We start from the raw sequence: 19491 nt of genomic DNA, 5'->3' as shown, positions 1-19491 counted from the left end.
ATAATGATAAAAACAATAGAAGAGCTTAAGAAAATAATTAGAATTGAAAATCGGACACTAATTTTGAAGGTTTGGCCTAAAATTGGGCCAAACAGGCCAAAATACTAACGGGTTGGATTGGGCCCAAGTTGGGCCCAAGCCCAACATATATAAACATGCATAAGAGGCCATTCAGCCTCATTTATCCCCAAATCACTAAACTTAGCAGCTGCAAGAGAGAAGAGATGAGAAGAGAGTGTTACTATTCACCACCGACTTCCGGTGGCCATAACTCGAGCTACGGTGCTCCAATTCGCGTGTCGTCAGTGACTATGCGAAGCTCTCACCGAGTCCGTCACTCCTAGATAAGTATTATGGTAAGCTTATTGAAAATTCTTGCCCAGTTCTCAGCCCTAAAAAATTCGAATTTTTGGGTTTTGGTTTTGAGTGAAATTATGTGTTTTGGTTGTTTAGGTACACTTTAGCACTTGGTTGTCATTGGGTTTTGCTCTTAAAACTATTAGGCAAGGTAAGAAATCCCAAATAACTTGTAGTTTTATGTATATATGAAACTCTAAGTATTGATTTTATGAATTAATTGTGTATAGATTGATTATTATGATATTGGGAGCATTTGGATTTGAGTTAGTGGCTTGGTTGTCTTGTTGGAACCCGTGATGCATCCTGAAGCTGTAGCTCAATACTATCTAGGTCAGGACTCGTAAGGAGCTCATGTAGAATCAAGATTCATAAGGATCAAGAATGACAATGCATCATAGAATAGAATCAAACACAAATTAAAGTAGAAAAGTAATTATATTAAGCCATAGTAATCAACAGAGCTCTTAACCTTAACTTAGGAAGTTTAGTTGCTCATACTGTATAGAGAATAATGTATAGGGTTCGAATGTGGTGGAGAAGTTCCTAAACAATGGTGATCTCTCCTTATTTATACTAATAACTAGACTTAAAAAGAAATTAATAATAATTAGAAATTACAATAATGAAAGAAACTTAAGCTAAAGGTGCGATAATCCACTTCTGGGCCCACTTGGTGAGTGTTTCGCTGAGCTTGGCTTCTAACTTGAGGGAGTGAGCGTTGGACACCCACTAGGGGGTGGAAATGCTGCTCCTTGCTCCCCTAGTGGTGTTGAACGCCAGTTTTGGGTGTTCAACGTTGAGCTCTGTCCTCTTGGGGCGTTGAATGCCCGAAAGGGAGTAGTTTGGGCATTCAACGCCCATTTTGGGCCTTTATTTCCAAAGAAATGTATAAACCATTATATATTTCTGGAAAGCTCTAGAAGTTAGCCTTACAACGCCGTTAAGAACGCTTCATTTGGACCTCTGTAACTCCAGAAATGCTTGTTTGAATGCACGGAGGTTAGATTTTGACAACATCTGTTGTCCTTTTTTTTCCTCTGAATCAGGCTTCGCCAAAACTTGTCAAATTCACCTAAAATTCATCTAAAGTCATAAAAAAATATAAAAGCTCAAAGTAGCATCCAAAAAGTGAATTTTGCATTAAAACCTACTAAAACATGATAAAACTTAACAAAACATACTGAAAACACTAAAAAAATAACATCAAAAAGCGTATAAAATATCCGCTCATCAATGGTAGCATAAAGGATCCCCTTCCATGTAGTTGCATAATGTGATACAATAATTGTCAAGGAGATTGATATGGTGAAGAAAGGGAAATCACACAAGAATCAATTCATTACTCTTACCATCAAATCAAGTAGTATAGGATCCAAGTAGGTGCAAAGACAGATTGTGTTTTTATTATGAGTCTTAACTTTAAGAATAAAATTAGAGGAGTATTCGAGGCTAATAGGTTTTGTGATTTTTATTCATCTATTAATCATCATTAATGGTTTTAATAGTGTGAGATTACATCTAATGGTATGGAATTACTCACTTTTCTTTTGCTGGTTAAGTGCTGGCCAAATTTTAGTAAAAGTGTTGGCCTCTTAGATTTTCTCATAAAATTACAACTCAAATGAGTACAATTGATCAAGTTCTTTGATTTCATCCTTCTGCATTTTGGTTATGCACAGAGCTTCCATATCAGTATTTAAATACGATTGAAATTTGGGACTACAGAATATGAGTACAGATGATATTCCAAAATTGGAATTGGAAGTACATTTTGTTTGATAAAACAATTTCAATTTTTATTTTAAATTAATTGTAATTTTTTTGGTTTTTCTTTTTCTTTTCCCCCGAAATTGAGATGTATTTAGAAAGAATAATACTACACATTCAAGTCTTTTTTAAAGTTCTGAAAATCAAACCGATTATCGAACCACTCTAGTTACTAGTTTGATGATTTAACTGATTCAACCGAAATAATTGAATTATAATAAAATAATAAATAAATACAAAAAATACAAAAAATTAAATTATATTCTTATTCTAGTAATTAATCACTATGTTAAATTATAATCATTTGGTTAAAATCTTTTAGTAGCTTATGATTTTTAAACATGAACTAAATTTATTAAGAATTTTAAGATTTTAATTATTTTAGTTTTTTTATTTTAAACACAATATCTCTTTATATATATATATATATATATATATATATATATATTTTAATTATGTGTATTATAATTTATTTATATTAATATTTTAAATACATATATAACTTATAATAATAAAAAAAGTTAATTGTTTTGTTATGAAAAATTTAAAAATTGAATAAAAGTTATAAAAAAGAAAATTTTTGGTTTTGTCTTGATAAACAAAATGTTAATGAAGAGATAAAAAAAAAAATATATTAGGCTCAATGCAGTCCAGTACATGTACAACATAAGACTAAACTTAAAAAAAAAAAGAAACTTAATATATCACTATATCATTGAATTGTTATCCTATCCCTCTCCTATTCAAACAACAGTGGCGAGACACTAGTATATTGCACATAAATAAGGATATTTCATTTTTTCAAAAAGAGAGAAAAGATGCACAAATCAAGCATTGTGTTCAAGCCTTCAAGGACCACCACCGTATTATCACCGTTCCAGATCCACCGGCTTTGCGCATTCCGATTCTGCCGTCTCACATTGTTTTGTCCTTACGCATTTTTAGATCTGCTGTCCCTATTCAGATCTGTCCTCACTTGGGAGCGGCAATGGAAGCTAAGATTTCTCGATTTTTTTCTTTCTTAGAGAGGGAAGGGCAAGTTTTCTAAAAATGAGAGTGAGAATGAGAATGGAGAGAGGAGGACGCGAGGTTGCGAGGCTGCTGCATTTTTTCTTTCAATTTTTATTTTTTAATAAAAACCAAAAATGACGTTTATAAAAAATCGGCCATGTTTTGATCCGGTCTAACTGGCCGGTTTTGTTCGGTTCAACAGTTTTATAATGGTTTTTAAAATGACAATATTTTTCGTTGGGCTGAATTCTAAATGCTGTCGGTTTTTTATTCGATTCGCCAATCTGGTTTAGTTTTCAAAACATTGATCTTTTTGTTAATTAAGTCCAACTAAATTAGTCTAATATAACAAAAATAAAAACAAGAAACAAGTTTTAAATTCAAAGGTCTTTAATTGTTTTGAATCTAAAATAAGTAAATCTAGTGGCAGCATCATTGCCATGTTATGAGTTTCACAGATTGATTTGAAACAAAATTTAACTGAATGACATGTAACAATCCAATATATAAAAATGCCAACAAAATTCCAAAATAGGGGAACCAAAGTTACAGTGATTATGTCTGCATCTTGTGTTCACATGTAAACATGTATTTTATACTAAAAAGGAATGAATACAAATTGGAAGCACTGCAACAACAATTCTTTACCATGGATGATTTGGCCTTAATTTAAAATGGAATTGTTTCAGCATGCCAATGTACGTATGATGTAAGGTTGGTCGTGAACCCCACTGGCGGCCGACATTCCAATTCCCCTCTAGCTGGTTCCGTTGTTTTGTCGGAACCAACCAACCAACAATTAACTAACCCAATTTGACACCACAATAACAACTTGGAGAAATAATGAACAAAGTCACACGCACACTCCTCACTAAATTTTGCCGGAATTTTCTAACAGAACGAATTCTCATTTCTTCCCGAAATACGGGACTAGTTGCACGAATTATGATTATTATTACTTAATATATATATATATATATATAGTATTATTTTTGCCTCCAATTTTTAGGATAAGTTTTAATGTTGTCTCACACTTAAATCGTTTTATTTAAGTTCTTAACGTTTTAAAACTATCTCAATATTGTCATACCATTAGTGATCTGTTAACATAATCAATGGTGGGACAAAATTAAGACGATTTTAAAACGTTAGGGGCTTAAATAGAACAAAAAAGGTAGGAACAAAAATGATACATTATTCTTGAAATAATTACCAAATCAAGTAAAATAATAATGAATTTTAATGGTTGCATTACGAATTCAAAAATTTTACTCATACTTGTAGAATGACTAATATATAAACACTACTTGAAAACAGCAGAATACAGACAAATTTTTTCGACAGAATTTTACTGTCAAAAATACCGATGAATTTTTGACAGATTTTATGTCGGTAAAAAAATGAGAAAATTTTCACAAAATTTATCGACAGATTTTAACATCCCTCAATAATTTTGTCGTTAAAATTTAAATTTAAATTTAAAACTATCACGGACAAAAATTCCCTCTATAATAGTTTAATAAATCTCTCGAAAATTTGAATTAAGTTAAACTTGATTGCATAACCTGATTGAATTAACTTTCATATTCGATTATGAAACTTTATTCAACACAAAATCACCGTTCATCTTCTCTGATCCTTCCTTTAAGCTTGCTCTTCTCTCCTCTCTCTCTCTCTCTCTCTCTCTCTCTCTGATTTGAGTTGAAAATAGGGCAAAACTCGCGTTGAAATGGTGACTTCTCCGTTGCTTCTGCTTTGTCACCGCTTGCATCGCACGAGCTCTAACGAAAAGATTAGTGTCGGTCTAGAATTCGCTAATAGAATCTCGTTGTAAGCATAGCCTAAACCAACAATCAATCCTCAAGTCAAAGTTAGAAAATGTGACACAACAATAAAATCAGTAACCGGGAATAGAATCCCGAGTCATTTTTCTTAGGAGTTGACATAAGATGCACATCATTGATTAAGGGTTCCTTGGGGATGTTTGGAGTTGAAGGCAAGAGAAGTAAACAACTAGAAATCAATGCAATGAACAACTAGCAATCAAAATAAGGAAGTTAAAAGATCAAGCTAACAAGGATGAATAACAATCAATCAGTATAAAAACCTTGGCAAATTCCTATCCTCATTATCATCATCAATTGTGACAAGAATTGTCCATTGCTCCCACTTAGTTAACCTCTAACAATGAAGTCAAGTGGTATAATTGACTCTAATCCACACATCCTAGTCAAATCCTAGTGAAAGGCTAGCTTTGGTGGAATTCAAGTCAACTAGCAACTTCCAATTATCAATCAACAAAAGACTTTGATAATTCAAGAGTCTCCAATTGCTCAACCCCCAAGCCAACAGTAAAAATCTACTCCATAGCCATAAGTGACATTTTCTCAAACACTTGGTGAGTAAGAGAAAAAGACATTATAAAATTGAGAAAGCAATTCAAATTAAAGCTATCCACTATAAACAACTAACAATAACAAAGCAATTAACAACAATGAAAATGAAATTCCTCAATGCATTAATAGAAATCAATCTCAACAAGATCCAAATTCAATATCCAAAATAACTAGAATGACAAGAACACTAAATGAAATTAGAGGAGGGAAACTACAAATTAAAGCAATCTAAAATTGGAATTAACACAGATCTAACCAAAGGATCCAAGTGAAATTGAATTAAGAACACTAAAACCTAGAGAGAAGTGAGAGCTTCTCTCTCTAGAATTCAAACTAAAACTAAAACTAAAGTGTGTGGTCATTCCTTTTATTCCCCTTCACTCCCAGCCTCTTATCCTCAAATTGGGCTCAAAACTGGGCCAGAAATCCGCTCAGAAATCGCCCCTAGCATTTTCTCTTTAATGAGGCACGTGATGCTTGTCGCACGTACGCGTCGCTTGGATAATGCACTGTCACGCGTACGCGTCGGTTGAAAGATGGCTTGATCACGCGTACGCGTCAGCCACGGGTTCCCTTTGGTTCCAGCTTCCTAAATCTTCAATTCCTTGTGTTTCTTCCACCTTTGCATGCTTCCTTTCCATCCTCTATGCCATTCCTACCCTATAACCCTAAGATCACTAAACAAACATATCATGGTATCGAAGGATAATAAGAGAGGATAAAAAATTAGCAATTTTAAGGCCTAGGAAGCATGTTTTCACTCTTAAGCACAAATTAGGAAGGATTCACTATGAATAAGTGTGAGAATAGTTGACAAAATCCACTTAATTCAATACAAAATAAACCTTAAAATACTGGTTTATCAATCTCCCCACACTTCAACATTAGCATGTCCTCATGCTAGGCTCAATGGAACCAAAAAGAGGTGACGAGGAGTGGTAGGATTTATTAGATGCAAATGCAACTAAATACAACATGCTTCTACCTACTTGGTTAAAAGTAGATCAATCTCCAAGAACATATATGAGCAAGTAGGGCTAAGATAGCATGATGATCCATGAATTCCACGAATTCGAATCTCAAAATGCAGTACAAATAGACTTGCAAGAAGAAAGCTCATGAAAGCCGGGAACAAGGAATTGAGCATCGAACCCTCACCGGAAGTGTTTGCACTCTAATCTCTCTAGTGTTTGAGGGTCGATTCTCTCGGTTCTCTACTAATCTTTCTTTTTAAGGCTTACTCTTCTTCTACTAATCAACATATGTTCAATGCATGAATACACATATCAAGAGGTCTTTTCAAGGGTTGTAATGGGGTTAGGGTCAAGATAGAATTGCATTTGGTCAAGTGGACTAAATTTTGAATCCTTGATTAACCTAAACTTCCCATCTAACCTAAGACAATCCATATGATCAAAATACAAAATCTAACTACCCATTGACTATCTTTTGCCACATATTCATGCATCCCAATTTTGAATACAATATATATGCATTGCTATTACCACTTACTTTGGGACATTTTGTTCCTTTTTTATTGCTTTCTTTTTCTCTTTTTCTTTTTTTCTTTTATTTTTGGTTTTTCTTTTTCTTTTATTTTTCTTCTTTTTCTATTTATTCTTTTTATATATGTGGTGGATTATATATATACGAGAGATCAATGCATATGATTAAGGTATTGAATGCACGAACATGTGCCCAACTAATTTTTTTATTTTCACAAAAATATACAATACCCAATTCCCAAACCAAATGTTCCCAAACCCGATTTTCCCACATTTAAATCATGCACTCGCTCACTAGTCTAAGCTAACCAAGGATTCAAATTAAGGACATTCATTGTTTTTCTCTTAGAGTTAGTGATGTGCTAAAATAGATAATGAAAGGGTAAGGCCATATGGGTTTGTAAGCTTAGTGAAACAAAGACCTCAATCACATAAATGCATTCATACATTAAACAATAGAAAAATAGAATCAAGCAAGACAAAGATCACAATCTTAGAGAGAGTAACACACACCAAAACAAAATATTGGTTGATAAGATGCAACCAATCAAATAGGCTCAAAATCTCACTAGATTTGTGTGTTCTAGCTTTAAAACCATGTTCCAAAATAAATTTCTTCAAGCAAGTTCAACAAAAGTTTTGATTTAAATTAGTGAAATGCCCTAAAACAATTTTCTTGGAAAAGAAATCATCACTTCAACCAAGTAGTCCTTACAAGAAAGAAGTGGTAAAATATGTACAATTCTAACTAACATGCAATCTATCATGCAATGCAATAACTAAATAACAAAGAAGATTAAAGATATAGGTGTTGGAAAAGGAAGTTGTTACCAATGGAAGTCGGTCCTCAACCTCCCCACACTTAAAGATTGCACTGTAACACCCTACCATACCGAGTCTTATGCTTAAGTCATAATCCAGAGATGGCAAGGCATTACGACCTCTAAAACAAAAATCTAGTACGTATAGTAGTGTGAATAAGGATTTTAACTAGGAGCCTTTGTAGAAAAAGGGGTAAACAAAAACCGTAACTCGAAAGCGCAACACTCCGATCGATAACGTAACGAACAGGGATAAGCTAACGCGAGATCATATATATACAAAGAGTGTCAAAAACGGGAATATCAAGACTCAAAATCCGGTTGCGAAGATAACCGGTCCGAGCATAGCAATATATACATATAATAAAATAAGGAAACCCCAAAGGAAACCCAAAGGGACACAAATACAGAAACCCATTCTCCAAAATCCCCTCTAGAAGGAGTCATCACAATTTGTATTATTTAATGGAGATAATAGTATCTAAACAAGATATATAAACCAAAACAAAGTCCCGAGAACAAAGGATCTTTGCTAATCCAGAAGTCTCCAGCATGCCTCAGCGAGAAACCTCACGTCCTGCATCTGAAAATCACAAAATCCGCATGGGTGAGAACCAGAGGTCCCCAACATGGTAACAGCTTCCACATATATAATACATAATAAAGAGGAAAGCCGAAGGCAATCCTAGAACTTCCTCCAGATAATATCAAAGCTTATAAACAAACTAATCCGTAAGTAGAAACTGACTAAAGATCCTTCAGTCTAACTAATACTTTCCTTTCCAATTCCTTCAGACCTCCCAACCACCAGCAGGAGTATAATATAGCAAACACAGTTATATCAGACAAGAGATTTACAAATAGGAACAGATAAGGCATTTAGACAAGTAGCAAGTAATATGCTATCAAATAGGCAATCTCAAACAATTCATATAGTATGCATATAATGAATGCCTGTCCCTAGTGGCTGAAGATATCATCTGTCAGTTATAGAGCCAGAACCCGGATCGATGTGCCAGCGAGGGCGCTGGACTCCCTTTGGGGGGTGGATTGTAAGGTCCCACATCGGTTGGGGAGGGGAACGAAGCATGACTTATAAGGGTGTGGATACCTCTCCCTAGCATGACGCGTTTTGAAGAGTGAGTGTGGGGGGCTTTGGCTATCATCCCTATCGTCAAAGGCAAAACCGTGAGGTCTTGTGTGCCAAAGTGGATAATATCATGCTAGCGGGTGGTCTGGGCTGTTACATGCACCGTCCTCAGTACATGCAAAGATGTGCAAGTGGGTCCGGAATCGCCACTCTCAATGGCCTAAGGATGGTGTGACAGGGGCCCCATGTCCACCTCTTGATCGCTTTCTTGCCAAAATTGGGTGTGGACTCTGGAGAGTCGGACTCCTCCAAGGATGGGATAGACAACTAAGGTGTGTGCGGTGATGTTGATGATGTTAGAATCGCCGGTTAGCTACCATCTTAGGAGCTTGCTTTGTTCTCTCTTGGCGACCTTCCATGGTGGGGTGTCTCCCACCTAGCACTTTTCTTTAACGTCCTTAAGTTGGATGGTCAATGAGCTCTTGTTATGGTGGTCTATGCTTTCATTCCTTCTTGAGTCTCCACCGATGTCTGGCCTTCAAAAGTTTTGTGGGATCCAAAGTGAGGTCAACCAATTCTTCAAGAACTTCTTCTTGGTGATCCTTATGATTCTGTGTGGATAGCTCAATTCTTAAATTCCCATTGAGATACCCTGCCACACCTTGGAGTCCACTCATCTTTTCCTTGCACCATGCTTGGACTTCAAGTGTTAATTTGGCTTCTTTGATGGACCTTGAATCTCTTTGCCACTCAAAATTCTCTTGCTCACCATCTAGCACTCCAAGAAGAGCTTGAAGTTGAGAATCCGTTTCCAAGATAGCATATTAATGTGGGCCTACGAAGCTCCTTGGTGAAATTTTCACCCACTCAATTTTCTCATGCATGAGTACCTTCACTTCTTGGTGTTTTGACTCTTCTTCATCAACATGTTGTAGATTTTCCTCATCCACCGTCTCTAACTCTTTCTCATCATCAATCAAATCAAATTTGGGGGGTGGGGTAAGGTCCACTTCAACATTTTGTAGCCACCCTTCATCAACCTCCTCTAAGCCTTCTTCATTATCAAACACATCAAATTTAGGAGGTTAGGTGAAGTCTACATTAGCGTTCACTTCTTCCGGCTCAATTACCTCATCTTTCTCCAAGAAGGCAGACTTCGATAGGAGAGAGAAATATTTCAACTCCTCATTAGAGTCTTCTTGTAATAGTGGAGGTGGTGGGAAATCCACATCATAGTCACAAGTCTTCCCCATACTTAGACCTTTACTCATACTCATCTCATGAGGAGTCTCATGGTGGACCTCAATCAAATCACACCGGAAGATAGAATGGTCCACCAATAGATGCTTCATAGTCTCATCCAAATTGAAGCTCACGGTTCTACCATCAATTTGAAAAGAGTAAGTGCCCGAAAATGCATCAAGCTTAAACCTAGAAGTCTTCAAGAAAGGCCTCTCTAATAGAATGGATGACGGCTTCCCGGAGTCATTAGGAGGCATCTCTAGAATGTAAAAATCAATCAGGAAGGTCAATCCCTTGATGCTCACTAAGACATCCTCAGCAATACCGGCCACAGATATAATGCTTATGTCGGCAAAAATAAAATGAGCTACCGATCTTTTCAATGGTGGAAGGTCCAATTCATTATAAACAGACAAAGGAATAATACTTACACAAGCACCAAGATCACACATACAATCGACAAATTCAACATCATCTATAGTGCAAAAAACTAAGCAAGGATTGGGATCACCACATTTCTTCGGTATAGCACCCATCAAAGTAGAAAATTGAGCTACCCAAAGGAATAGTTTCTAATTCATTCATCTTTTCCTTATTCATGCACAAATCTTTTAGAAACTTAGCATACTTAGGAACTTGGCGAATAGCATAAAAAAGGGAAATGGTTACCTCAACGTTTTTGAAGATATCCACTATCTTGGGATCTAGCGCCACTTGCATTTTAGCTCTTTTCCAAAGTGGGAAATGGGATTGGCATGGGCTCTTTCAAGACATATTCCTTGGAGCCACTTTCTCTAGCTTGGGTAACTTCCTCTCTAACAACTTTTTGTACCTCCTCCTCATCTTTTACATCCTCTACCTCAACGATGTCTTCATCAATAGTAGCCTCTTTCGCCTTTGATTCCTTGGAGCTCCTCTCTTGTAGTATAGTGCCAGACCGCAAGGAGATAGAATTAATGCTACCATTTGGGTTGGGCAATGGTTGAGAGGGAAGTGAACCTGAGCTTGAGGTTAGAAGGTGCTTTGGTTATTGTTGGAGGGTAAAGGTAAGCGGGATATAAGCTCTTGGAGGGTAGAGGTGAGCGTCGTTTGAAGCTCTCTTTTCCCTTGAAGAATAATGCGAAGGGTATCATCCGTTGGAGCTTGATTGGAGGAAGAAGAAGGGTAGGTGATTTGAGGGACTTGTGGTTGGGTGATTTGAGGCACTTGAGCTTGCCTTTGGTGAGGTGGTTGATATCTCTGACCTTGGTTTTGTGGTTGGAAGGATTGGTTTTGTTGGTTATGGTATGGTTGAAAGTTGTTGTTCCCTCTTTTATTTGCACCATCTCTCCACCCTTGGTTTGAGTTCTCTTGCCAACCTTGGTTTTGCCACCCTTGGTTATAATTACCCCCTTGTTGATAAGGGCCTTGATTTGGATGGTTGAAGTAAGCATTGGTGGCCGCCAAAGTGTTGTCCCCTTGGTGTTGTTGACATTCATCGGTATAATAAGAGTTGCAAGCACAAATTCCACACACTCTTTAAGGAGCTACCATTTGGTATTGTTGTTGTGGAGGAAGTTGTTGTTGATTAAAATGGATTTGCTTGAGAATGGTGGTCATCTCCCCTAAGGTCTTGGTGAAGGCGAACTCATTAGAGGAAACTTCATTGATGGCCCTTGGATGATTATTTCTTTGCCTTGCATATTGGGTAGATTCGGCTAGATCGGAATGAGTTGCCATGCTTCCTCCGCTGTTTTGCGCTTCGTTAAAGAGCAATTACTCGAAGCATCCAAAAGGATCATATCTTGAGGCTTCATGCCTTGGAAAAAGTAACTAATCAACACCAAATTGTCAGTCATGTGATGAGGGCATGAATCAAGGAGTTTTCTAAAGCGTTCCGAATACTCATAGAGAATTTTTGAGTCACCTTGAATGATACATGAGATCTCTTTTCTCAATCTATCCGTCACCTTCGATAGAAAGAAATTATCCAAAAATTCCCTTCTAAGAAAATTCCAATTAGTGACAACCTCCTTGAATTGGGTATAGAACCATTCTTTAGCTCTTCCCTCAAGAGAGAATGGGAAGTCATATAACCAAATAGCAACCTCATCCGCACCATACCGCCTAGTAGTTGAACAAGCCGCTTGAAAGTCTCTAAGGTGCTTGATAGGATCTTGAGCAGATAGACCATGGAACTTAGGAAGTAGATTAATCAACCCGGTCTTTAGCTCAAAATCGGCATTCAAATTCAGATGACGCACTTGAAATGGTTGGAGAGTGAAATCCAGAGCTCCCACCTCCTTGAGAGTAATTCTTCTAGGAGCGGTGATGAAGAGATTATCGTCGGTTAGGAATTTCACATAAATAATCTCTTCGAAGTATAATTCCTAACTAACAAACAATCCTCAATCAAAGTTTAATTTTGGTTGTCACAAGTGCAAACCAATAAAAATACCGAGAGTATTAGATCTCCGGTCGTCTCTCAAAGGAATTGCAGTGAGGTATGCATGTTATCGGTTATGAGGTTCAAGGGGTGGTTTGCAAATAAGGAGACAAGAAATTAAATGACAAGAAAATAAATCAAACAACTAAAGATAACAAATACTAAAAAGAGGCATTCATGGAAAGGATTGAGAATCAAGGCTTTCTATCATAGTCATTAATCATAATACAATAATTAACAAAAGCTAATCCTATTTTGTCATCTCCAACATCGGAAGAAGGTATAGTGTTATCTTCACATTAAGAGAAAGTCAAATAGGACTAGTTAATCCCAATCCATAAGTAATGTTACTGGAAGTAAGACTAACTAATCACTCTAGATCACCAATCTAAATTGGGTATTAATGACTCAAGATTGCCCAATTTCTCTTTCCAAGCTAAGAATGCTCGAAAACTACTCTGAAGTCCAACCAAGAATTTTGTCAAACACTTAGAAGGCATAAAAGGAAAGCATAGTAAAATGGCAAGAATAATAAAATCTAACAACTACCCAATGCAAGAAGTTAACAATAACAACTAAAGAAAGCAACATTAAACATGAAATACCTCAAATTACATTAAAGAAAATTAAATTCAACAAAGAGTTCATAAACATAAAAGTGGTTAAAAGGAAAATTAACACTATAAACAAAGAGAATAAAGATGTAGGAACAAGAAATTGCAAAGAAAACTAGATGAAAATAAGAATTAAATCCAAGATCTAAGAGAGATTAACCTAATTCTAACCTAATTCTAGAGAGAAGAGGGAGCTTCTCTCCCTAGAAAACTACGTAAAGCATGATCCTAAGCTAATCTAATTGCTCGCCCCTTTCTCCTTCTTGATTTCTGCCTCAAATACTTCAGAAAATGAGTTGGATTTGGGCCTGAATGGCTCAGAAATCACCCGCAGCGTATTGCCTTTAATGAGATCAAGTCCCACTTGTCATGCGTACGCATGGGTCACGCGTACGTGTCATCTGGCAACTTTTCTTATCACGCGTACGCGTTGCCTTGACGAGTTTCTTTTTCACGCGTATGCGTCGGTCACGCTTACACGTTGCCTTGAAAATTCCCTCCTTACGCGTACCCGTGGATGACACGTGTGCGTGGCCTTGAATCCTCCAAATGCTCATTTCTTCATGAATTTTCCACTTTGCATGCTTTTCTCTTTACTTCTTCCATCCTATCCTTGCCTTATAAACCTGAAATCACTCAACAAAGATATCAAGGCATCGAATGGGATTAAAGTGAATTAAAATTGGCAAGTTAAAGGCCCAAAAAGAATATTTTTAACCATTAAGAACAATTTGGAGAAATTCATGAAACCATGCAATTTCATTGAATAAATTTGAGATAAGTTGATAAAATCTCCTAAATTCAACACAAGATAAACCACAAAATTGGGATTTATCAAGCGGCCATAGTATTGGTACCTAAATCAATGGAAGCGATATTAATAGTATCAATGGAAGAGTAGATAGTTCCTTCCTCAAATGTCGCTTCGGATTCAACCTCAGATAAGGTTGGTGAATTGGCGGAAACCCCTTCACCACCTCTAAATGCTAATCGACGCCGAGCTTGCCTAATGTGAGATAAAGTCCTTTCAATTTCTGGATCAAATGAAGCTAAGCTCGGATCCGGTAGTGAACATGTCATTCAAGAAAAGAAACATAGAGCTCATGACAACTAAATATACTAAGCAAGTAACTACTGAATGCTACTAAAGATGAATCCTAACTAATAACCAAACTAGCAAACAATCAAGGGAAGTGCAAATATTTACATATGAACATATTTATACCAACCAATAACATGGCACACATATGCAACTCCTCGACAACGGTGCCAAAACATGACGAGAAGATTAGTGTTAGTCTTGAATTTGCTAATAGAATCTCGTTGTAAGCATAGCCTAAACCAATAATTAATCCTCAAGTCAAAGTTAGAAAATGTGTCACAACAATAAAATCAATAACTGGGAGTAGAATCCCGGGTCATTTTCCCTAGAAGTTGACATAAGATGCACATCATTGATTAGGGGTTTATTAGGGATGTTTGGAGTTGAAGGCAAGAGAAGCAAACAACTAGAAATCAATACAATGAACAACTAGCAATCAAAATAAGGAAGCTAAAAGATCAAGCTAAGAAGGATGAATAACAATCAATCAATGTAAAAACCTTGGCTAGGTGTGAGAATTAAAATTCCTATCCTCATTACCATCATCAATTGTGACAAGAATTGTCCATTGCTCCTACTTAGTTAACCTCTAACAATGACTCTAATCCACATATCCTAGTCAAATCCTAGTGAAAGACTAGCTTTGGTGTAATTCAAGTCAACTAGCAACTTCCAATTATCAATCAACAAAAGGCTTTGATAATTCAAGAGTCTCCAATTGCTCAACCCCCAAGCCAACAGTAAAAATCTACTCCATAGCCATACGTGACATTTCCTCAAACACTTGGTGAGAAAGAGTAAAAGACATTATAAAATTGAGAAAGCATTTCAAATTAAAGCTATCCACTATAAAAAACTAACCATAACAAAGCAATTAACAACAATGAACATGAAATTCCTCAATGCATTAATAGAAATAAATCTTAACAAGATCCAAATTCAAGATCCAAAATAACTAGAATGACAAGAACACTAAATGAAATTAGCGGAAGGAAACTGCAAATTAAAGCAATCTAAAATTGGAATTAACATAGATCTAACCAAAGGATCCAAGTGAAATTGAATTAAGAACACTAAAACCTAGAGAGAAGTGAGAGTTTCTTGACGAGCGGATATTTTATTCGCTTTTTGGCATCATTTTCATTTAGTTTTTAGCATGTTTTGTTTAAATTTTATTAATTTTTCATAGGTTTTAGTGTAAAATTCACATTTTTGAATTCTAATTAGAGTTTGTGTGTTTTTATGCAATTTCAGGTATTTTCTGGCTGAAATTGAGGAGCTAGAGCATAAGTCTGATTCAGAGACAGAGAAAGCACTGCAGATGCTTTCCAGATCTGACCTCCTTGCACTCAAAAGAGCTTTTTTCGTGCTACAAAAGTCAAAATGGAGCTTTCTCAATGGCTATGGAAAGCTAACATTTAGAGCTTTCCAGTAATATACTTTGCTTCAAAATTAAAGGCCCAAAACTGGCGTCCAACGCCAGCCTCCTACCCTATTCTAGCATCAAGCGCCCAAAGGAGAAGTGACCAGCGTCCAATGCCCAAGAAAGACCCCTAGCTAGCGTTCAATGCCCTAGAGGCCTCCTAGCACGTGGATCTCAATCAAGCTCAGCCCAAACACTCACCAACTGGGCCCCGGAAGTAAATTTTAGCACTAAAAGACTATTTTACCCTTCTTAATGTAATCCTTAGTCATTAGTTTAGTATTTAAAGACTTTTACACCTCTCATTAAGGGGGAGGACGCACACTTTACACCTTTATCATTGTATTTTCTATCAGTATGAGTTTCTAAACCTCCTAGGTTGAGGGGAGGTGCCTTGCTAAGTTTTATGGATTAATAAAAGTATTATTGTTTCTTTTCAATTGGTGTTTGATTCTCTATTCTAAGATGTATCTTCGTTCTTCATTCTAAGACTGCGTGCCTGACAACCACCCGTGTTCTTCTTGGGTTTGTGTGACTACGTAACTGGAAAGAATTGAACCACCAGCTTGATTATACATCTGTTACACGGCTAATCCACGACTTCGTTGGGACTTCTCGAAACATCAGTTCAGCCGAGGTATGGGGAGATTAGAGTCTTTGTGGTAGAGGCTAGAACCCAAAGGCGCAACATTCTTTGATCTGGAAGATTTCACCTTGTCTTTGGCATTTTGAGTAGGAACATTAAGGAGAATGGACTGCAAGAGCTTCACCCTCAATCAGAATGGATCCACACTAACCCTTGGGTTCAGATCTGGAGGAGCATTGGCGACCTCTTAGCTGGTGTCAATCACATACAACTTGCCATAGAAGAAATCATTCATATCATTATAAACAGTAAGACCAGAATTAATCCAGAAGAACAAAGCATCTCCAAGCCTTAACCATCTTCTTATCATTATAAACATATCAACCTAGTAAAGATCTCTTTATTCCTTTTATGCTTTTAACCAAATCCAACAACTCCGCAATCTGCCGTACTAAGATCTGCAAGAAAACCATAGCTTGCTTCAAATCACAATCCTCATGGGATCGACCCTGACTCACTTAGGTATTTCTTGGACGACCCAGTGCACTTGCTGGTTCAGTGTACGAAGTATAGGGATTCGTGCGCACCAAGTTTTTAGTGCCGTTGCTGGGGATTGTTTGAGTTTGGACAACTGAAGGATTATCTTGTTGCTTAGATTAGGTATTGTCTTTAACTTTGTTAGCATCTTTTATTTTATTTATTTTCTTTTTCTTTTTTTTTTCAAAAAATAAAAAAAATTTTCAAATTTTTTTTTCAAAAAACCTTTAATTTTCTTTATTAATCTTTATCTTTGGTTTGAGTCTTTTGTTTTTGTTCTTGTTGAATTTTTGAATTTCTTTGAGTCTTTTTCCAAAAATTTTCAAAAATAGTCTCCTTTGTTTGATTCTTGTGTCAATCTTTAAGTTTGGTGTCTTCTTGTGTCTTTTCTTTATAATTTTCGAAAATGTATGTTTGTGGTTTTCAAGATTTTTAAGTTTGGTGTCCTTTGCATGTTCTTGTTTTCTTTGAATTCTTTGAGTTTTGTTCCTGGTGTTCTTCTTGATCTTCAAAGTGTTCCTGTATTTCTTCTTGTTTTGATCTTAAAATTTTTAAGTTTGGTCTCTCTTTGTGTTTTTCTTCTTAATTTTCGCACACTAGGTGTTCTTAGATCTAAAAATTTTAAGTTTGGTGAATTTTGTGTGTTTTTCTCTTTCTTCATTAAATTCATAAATAAAAAATATCTTTTCTATCTTTATTTTAATTAATTTTCAAAAGTTTCAAATAAATTTCAAATTATTATCTTATCTTATCTTAGTTTTAAATTTCAAAATTCAAATCTTTTCAAAATCAAATCTATTAAAAAATCGTATCTTTTTCAAATTCTTATCTTATCATTTTATCTTTCTTTAAAATTCAAAAATATTGTCTTATCTTATTTCAAATTCAAATTTTAAAATTCAATTTCAAAATTCAAAATTTAAATTTCAAATTTCAAAATCAAACCTTTTCAAAAAATCAAATCTTTTTCAAATCTTTATCTTATCTTGTTTCAAATTTAAAATTCAAAATTTAAAATTTTAAAATTTAAAATTTTAAAATTCAAATTTCAAATTTCAAAATTCAATTTCAAAATTCAAAATTTAAATTTCAAATTTCAAATTTTAAATTCAAATATTTTCTAATCTTCTATCTTATCTTGTTTTCAAATCTTTTCTTAATTAGTTACTTGTTTTCTCTCCTTTTTCAAAACTTCCTAACTAATTCTTCTCTCTCCTATGTTCAAAAATTCTCTTCTATCTCCCTTTTCTATTTTTGAAAATTTATCAATTAGTTTTCAAATATTTTTAAGAGTAAAGTATCGTTTTTGTCCCAACGTTTGGGGTAAATCCTATTTGTGTCTCTAACATTTAAATCGTCCTTTTTGTATCCCTAACGTTTGTAAATGTGATTCAATGTTATCCTAATTAGTTTCTTAAAAGATATTTTAATTCTTGTTTATCTTTTTACTTCTAATTTTTGAATTCTCTACTCTTCATAGTGGAATTCTTCTTCTCATTCTTCTATCTTCATTATTCTTTCCTTTCTTCATCACATGTCACAGGGAGTCCTCTGTTCTTGAACATAGATCTCCCATTCTCCTTCTTTTTTGGTTTTTTTTTTCTTGTTTATGACCAGAAACAGGGATAAAGAGCCTCTCTTTAATCTTGATCCTGAACCTGAGAGGACTTTAAGGGGAGCTTACAACAAATTAAAGCACAACACTCCGGAAGAAACCTTTCAAAAAACTTCGAACAAGAAGGTGAAGACATGGCAGCCGAGCCTAATCATAAAGGAGAGGCAAGAAAGGTTCTTGGTGACTTTACCATGCCTACCTCTGACTTTTATGGCAGAAGCATCTCTGTACCTACCATTGGAGCTAACAACTTTGAGCTTAAGCCTCAATTAGTCTATTTTCTGCAATAGAATTGCAAGTTCCATGGACTTCCACTGGAAGATCCACGTCAATTCCTGTCAAAATTCTTGCAAATCTGTGATACTGTTAAGACTAATGGAGTGGATCCTGAGATCTACAAACTTATGCTGTTTCCCTTTGCTGTTAGAGACAGAGCTAAGATATGGTTAGATTCTCAACCTGAAGAGAGCCTAGACTCTTGGGAAAAGCTGGTCAATGCTTTCTTGGCTAAATTCTTTCCTCCTTAAAGGATGAGCAAAATCAGAGTGAAAGTTCAAACCTTCATACAAAAAGAAGGTGAATCCCTCTATGAAGCTTGGGAAAGATACAAGTAACTGATCAGGAGGTGTCCTCCTGACATGCTATTAGAATGGTCTATCCTAGAAAATTTCTATCATGGTCTGTCTGAGATGTCCAAAATGTCATTGGACAGCTCTGCAGGTGGATCACTCTACTTAAAGAAAATGCCTGCAAAAGCTAGAGAACTTATTGAGATGGTTGCAAATAACCAATTCATGTACACTTCTGAGAGAAATTCTGTGAACAATGGGACCTCTCAAAAGAAAGGAGTTCTTGAAGTTGAGACTCTGAATGCCATATTGGCTCAGAACAAGATCTTAACCCAGTAGGTCAATATGATCTCTCAACATTTGACTGGAATGCAAGCTGCAGCTGGCCGCACTCAGGAAGCTTCTTCTGAAGTAGAAGCTTATGATCC

General features: G+C 35.8%; 1 non-coding gene across 1 annotated transcript; it reads right to left on the bottom strand.

Moving 5' to 3' along the window:
* Window positions 1–19030: 19030 nt before the first annotated feature.
* On the bottom strand, window positions 19031–19139 carry LOC148580144 (small nucleolar RNA R71). Its single transcript, XR_015895036.1, has one exon. It is a non-coding gene; the product is annotated as a small nucleolar RNA R71 (small nucleolar RNA).
* Between the last annotated feature and the right edge of the window lie 352 nt (window positions 19140–19491).

The sequence above is a fragment of the Arachis ipaensis genome, chromosome B10 (assembly GCF_059453495.1).
Source record: "Arachis ipaensis isolate K30076 ecotype BB chromosome B10, ASM5945349v1, whole genome shotgun sequence".
Lineage (NCBI taxonomy): Eukaryota > Viridiplantae > Streptophyta > Magnoliopsida > Fabales > Fabaceae > Arachis > Arachis ipaensis.
This window is presented reverse-complemented; position numbering and strand designations above follow the sequence as displayed.